Here is a 6000-nt window from a genome sequence, read left to right on the forward strand (position 1 = left end):
CCCTGCCACTTCACCCGATTCACTGCCTTCAGAGCACTTGACTCAGCAATTCTCTTCCTTGGTTGTTTTTTGTTTTTTTTTCTGTTTTGAGACAGGGTCTCACTCCATTGTGCAGGTTGGAGTTCAGTGATGAGATCATGAAGATCATGGCTCACTGCAACCTCAACCTCCCAGACTCAAGCGATCCTCCTGCACTGGCCTTTTGAGTAGCTAGGACCAGAGGTGCGTGCCATCACGCCCAGCTAATTTATTTATTTATTTTTAGAGACAGGGGTCTCTCGATGTTGCTCAGGCTGGTCTTGAACTCCTGGCCTCAAGCAGTCCTCCTGCCTCAGCTTCCCCATTGTGTTTTGTTTTTGTTTTTGTTTGAGACAGGGCCTCACTTTCATTGTTGCCCAGGCTGGAGTGTAGTGGTGGTGGTATGAACACGGTTTCCTGCAGTCTCGACATCCTGGGCTCAAGTGATCCTTCCACCTCAGCCCCTCAAGTAGCTGGGACTACAGGTACATGCCACCATATCTGGCTAATTTTTGTATTTTTGGTCGAGATGGGATTTTACCATGTGGCCCAAGCTGGTTTTGAACTCCTGAGCTCAAGGGATCCACCCGCCTTGGGCTCCCCACAAGAGTTAAAGCCCCTCTCCGTCTTGTTTGTTTGTCAGTGGACCCTCAGCAACTGAAACAGTGTCTGGTGTGCGGTAGCTGTTCAATAAATATCTGTTGAACAAATGAATGGACAAATCCTGCTAGTTAGTCCCAGAACTGGGGTACTCAGGTAAGTTTTCCTTCCTTTGTATCATACTTCTGTCCACTGGTTTGCTAACCATGGGGAACACTTTACTCAAAGTCTTATGTAGCAGCCCAGCTGTGCAAAACACCATTGAAAACCAGATGTTAAAAAAAAAAAAAAAAACAGAATTCATGTATTTAGAATTTCTCTGGGTTTCCCCTAAAGTGTATTAATTCCTGTTTTCATTGTGAGTCTAAGTTTTCTTAGTTCCTTTCCCAGGCTGTGGCAGATTAGCAGAGAGGGTGCAGGGTGCAGACAGACACACTGACAACAGTAAGAAGCAATGCTTGACGGTGAAGAGGCAGGAATTGTACAGAGCAGGCAACTCAGAAGGGCAGCGGCAGGGTGGACTGTCCAGGACTGCCGGGAAGCCTGAGGGCATTAATTGGTGTTCCTGGTGATTGTTTTCTCAGGAAAGGGAGCTGTGTCTGCTCTCTACTATCATAAAACATGTTATTTTGTAATGTTTAAAAATGGTGAAATGGGCCGGGCGCGGTGGCTCAAGCCTGTAATCCCAGCACTTTGGGAGGCCGAGACAGGTGGACCACGAGGTCAGGAGATCGAGACCATCCTGGCTAACACGGTGAAACCCTGTCTCTACTAAAAAAATAAAAAAACTAGCCAGGCGACGAGGCGGGCGCCTATAGTCCCAGCTACTCGGGAGGCTGAGGCAGGAGAATGGCGTGAACCCGGGGAGGCGGAGCTTGCAGTGAGCTGAGATCCAGCCACTATACTCCAGCCTGGGCGACAGAGCGAGACTCCGTCTCAAAAAAAAAAAAAAAAAAAGGTGAAAGGTGAAATGTTTTAAATCTTCAGGAGTTAATTCAATAGACAACTATCTAGATTTAACAAATGATATTATTTTATCCCATTAGTTTCAGGGTTTTTTTAAAAAAAGAAATAATGGCCAGGCATAGTGGCTCACGCCTGTAATCCCAGCACTTTGGGAGGCAGAGGCAGGTGGATCACCTGAGGTCAGGAGTTCAAGACCAGCCTGACCAACATGGAGAAACCCCGTCTCTACAGAAAAAAAATTACTAAATTAGCTGGGCATGGTGGTACGTGCCTGTAATCCCAGCTACTTGGGAGGCTGAGGCAGGAGCATCGCTTGAACCTGGGAGGTGGAGGTTGCATTGAGCCGAGATTGCGCCATTGCACGCCAGTCTGGGCAACAAGAGCAAAACTCGGTCTTAAAAAAATTAGAAAAAAAAGAAAAAGAAATAAAATACGATAGATACATTAAAGCCTCTCTAGCTCTCCCCAGGAACAATCAATGTTCTAAAGTTGCTGGGTTTCCTCTATGCAAGGGTTAATGTTTTATATGAAAAAAAAAAAATCTAACTGGGTGTGGTGGCTCACTCCTGTAATCCCAGCACTGTGGAAGGCTGAGGCAAGAGGAGGATTGCTTGAGGCCAGGAGTTCGAGACCAGCCTGGGCAACACAGTGAAACCTCATCTCTACTAAAAATATAAAATTACCTAGGCATGGTGGGGCGCCCCTGTGGTCCCAGCTACTCAGAAGGTTGAGGCAGGAGGATCACTTGAGCCTGGGAGGTAAAGGCTGCCGTGGGCTGAGGTCATGCCACTGCACTCCAGCCTGGGTAACTGAGTGAGACCTGTCTCAAAAAAAGAAAAAAACCAAAAACGTGAAACAATTTCCTAAATAAATTAGATGTTATTAATTAGGTTTTTAATTGAAGAATATAAACAATTATTTTTAAATCATCCTGATTTTTTTTTCTTTTCCACTTTCTTCCTTCTTTTTTTTCTTACGAAAGGCTACCTTAATAAAGCAGTATGTGCTGAAATGCCCAGCACAGCACGGATGGTTTTCACATTCATTTGGATTGCCCTCTGCTCAAACAGTGAGCTCCTCAAAGGTAAAACCAGTGACCACTGGTCTTGGTATCTCAGGTACCTAGAATAGAGTCTTGCATGTCATTGGGGCTCAGTAAATACTTATCAAACTGAATTGAAAACTGAGCCCCGTGTGTTTTTTGTAGTGAAGACAATGTCTCATTAAGCATTTAGCTGTCCAGATCCCAGAGATTTGACATGTAAACTGGATAATTGGCACTTGAAATATTTTCTTTAATTAAAAAAAAATTTAGCCCAGGCGCAGTGGCTCACGCCAGTAATCCTAGCACTTTGGGAGGCCGAGGCGGGCAGATCACGAGATCAGGAGTTCAAGACCAACCTGGCCAACATTGTGAAACCCTGTCTCTACTAAAAATACAAAAATTAGCCAGGTGTGGTGGCACGTGCCTATAATCCCAGCTACTCGGGAGGCTGAGGCAGGATCATCGCTTGAACCCAGAAGGTGGAGGTTGCAGTGAACAGAGATAGAGCCACTGCACTCCAGCCTGGGCGACAGGGCAGGACTCTGTCTCAAAAAAAAAAAAAAAAAAAAAAAAATTAAACCTTCTGATAACCAGGGCAAACAAATTTCTGTAGCAGGTGATGAATGTTACCTGACCCTGTGGAATCTCACTGAATATCAAAAGGACTTGTTCCAGAAGGAAGTCATCTTGTAATGTCCTGTGCAGTGCTTCACCCTAGGCTGAAGCATGGGCCATATACTTCATTCACCAATCAGTGAGCTGTAAGTGAGAGCAAGACAGATGAATCTTGAAGTTTACGCTTAATTAAAACTTGGCCTTTGGCTGTTTGGGTTTTCCTAGACTTCCCATGAATTTCTGTGAAATCAGCATTGTCACTTTGTCAATCTGCCATTCCCAGCCACCTACTCAGACTGGGTCCTCAGGTGACCCTGAGAATGTGACTGGGGAATACAGAGACTGGGAGGTGGAGTCCAAGGGCAACTGACTGTAAGGTCTGGGTCTGGTCCTAATTCTGCCATTGTTGGCACAGCGGCTGTCCGAGGGGCATGCTAGCTGGGAGGTAGGCTGGCCAGCTTTCAGCTTCTGTGCATGGCTGTTGCTATGCCAGGACATGAGCCCTGTCCTGCTACCTGTCTCGTTTTTAAGAAAACCCTGAAATCCTGATTTTTGTGTGACATTTCCCATTTCTTTTTTCTCTTTCAGATAGTGTCTCACTCTGTTACCCAGGCTGGAGTGCAGTGGTGCATTCTTGGCTCACTGCAGCCTTGAACTCCCAAGCTCAAGTGATCCTCCCACCTGAACCTCCTAAGTAGCTGGAACGAGAGGTGTATGCCACCATGCCCAGCTAATTTTTCAATTTTTTTGTAGAGATGAGGCCTCACTATATTGCCCAAGTTAGTCTTGAACTCCTGAACTCAAGCAATCCTCCTGCCTTGGCCTCCAAAGTGCTGGAATTACAGTCATGAGCCACCACCGTGCCCAGCTCCCAGTTCTTAAATATTGGCAAATGAGTTATCGTTTTTTTTCCAAGATCCTCTGTAAGCCAGATGAAACGTGTGCATGCCAGATGTGTGTACACCCCCACCTTCTGCTCTGCAGACCCACTTAGTGTCTGTCCTATACGTGGGTTCAACCAGGTAACTTATTTTTGTGAGACAGAGTCTCACTCTGTCACCCAGGCTGGAGTGTGGTGGTGTGGTCTCAGCTCACTGCAAGCTCCGCCTCTTGGGTTCAAGCGATTCTCCTGTCTCAGCCTCCCCAGTAGCTGGGACTACAGGTGTGTGCCACCACGCCCAGCTAATATTTGTATTTTTAGTAGAAATGGGGTTTCACCATGTTGCCCAGGCTGGTGTCCTGACCTCAGGTGATCCACCCGCCTTGGCCTCCCAAAGTGCTGGACTACAGGCATGAGCCACAGCGCCCGGCCTCAACCAGGCAACTTCTGATGCCCCCCTAGGCTCCAAAACACTGTCACTCCGGGCATGCTTGACTTTCTCTGGTGACAGTGCTGGCAGGGACTGCCCTCCCTGAGTCTAGGCATGGTAGAAGACACACAGACCCGTCCACGCAGCCTCATTCTGTGCACACACAAGGCAGCTCTCATGATTGCATTTTCAGTTTGGGGAATTGTCCTGTTGGTAACTGTAGGCCTTAGACTTAAGGGACATTCGAGGAGGGAGTGTCACCCCTTTCGTTGTGGACACAACACCCTAAATGGCTGGCCTCAGCTTTTCCTCCCTGGCAGGCCCCATCTGTGCTGACCGCCCTGGTGGGGTTCTGAGCTGTGAACCCCTGTTCTGAGCCCCTCACTCTGCCAATGAGAAAGCGTGGCTTCCAGGTTTCTGCACGCTTCCTTACCAGCAGGGCTGTGTTTTGCTTCTAGACTGGCAGCGTTCCACAACCCTCTCACTGGTGAGCACCTCTGACAGCTCCACATCCAATCTGCCCCATTGTTGTGGCTGTGAGAGCTGTTCAGGGTCAGTGGAATGACCAATGCAGCAGATGGGCATTGGGCATACGGTTCCTGTGCTTCCACGCAGCTTACTTCCAAAGGCATGGCCATTTCACAACACGCTTCTCCTCCTGGATCTACCTGCAGCAAAGCTGGGACGATAGGCATGGATTTCCTAAGACTTGCTTTCATTTCGAAATTGTTTTTAAGATAGAAAAAGGAAAAGCAGCTCCCCACAATGGAAAAGCTACTTTGCGTCTCATCTCCAAGTGGAGCTGACCTGCATAGTCATCCCCTGGTTCCTAGGTGGGGCAGGTGCTAACTGGCGGGTGGGCAGGGATGACGCCCATAGGAATGTTGACAAACTGGGTTTTGTGAATCTCCCGAAGCTCAGAACTCTGATGGCATCGATTCTTGGTGGCTCTTCCTCCCTTCTCTTCCCTTTATCCCAAGGCCTGGCCATCGGATCCTAGAACTTGCAACTGAGAAGGGGGAGACTGGGCTTCCATGTGGAGGACACACAATTTCCTTGTGTGTCTGAGAGGGTGACTATCGGGCCTCTCCCAGAGCCTCAGAGGAAAAGGACTCACTTGTCTGTGGGTGAATTTGAAAGGAGAAGCTGGGCATACAGAGCCCAGTCCTTTGGCTCACTCTTCCTCTTGGGAGCTGACCGCCCACACACTGCTCTATCTCTTCTAGCCATGCATGTTATGGGGCCTGGTCCCCTGTGGGTGGCCCATGGTGGCCTAGAGCTGCCTCTGCCAGGGGGCACATTCGTCTAATTCCGTCATGCAGTTTTAGGCAGTCCGCTTGCCTGTAGATCGAGGCCATGTCCTCTAACGGTGGCTTTATCGGCAATAAAACTTGCAGGTTTCATCTCCCTTGTCTCATTTCCTGGGCCCTTCACACTGCAACCAGT

The sequence above is a fragment of the Macaca mulatta genome, chromosome 4 (genome assembly GCF_049350105.2).
Source record: "Macaca mulatta isolate MMU2019108-1 chromosome 4, T2T-MMU8v2.0, whole genome shotgun sequence".
Taxonomy (NCBI): Eukaryota; Metazoa; Chordata; class Mammalia; order Primates; family Cercopithecidae; genus Macaca; species Macaca mulatta.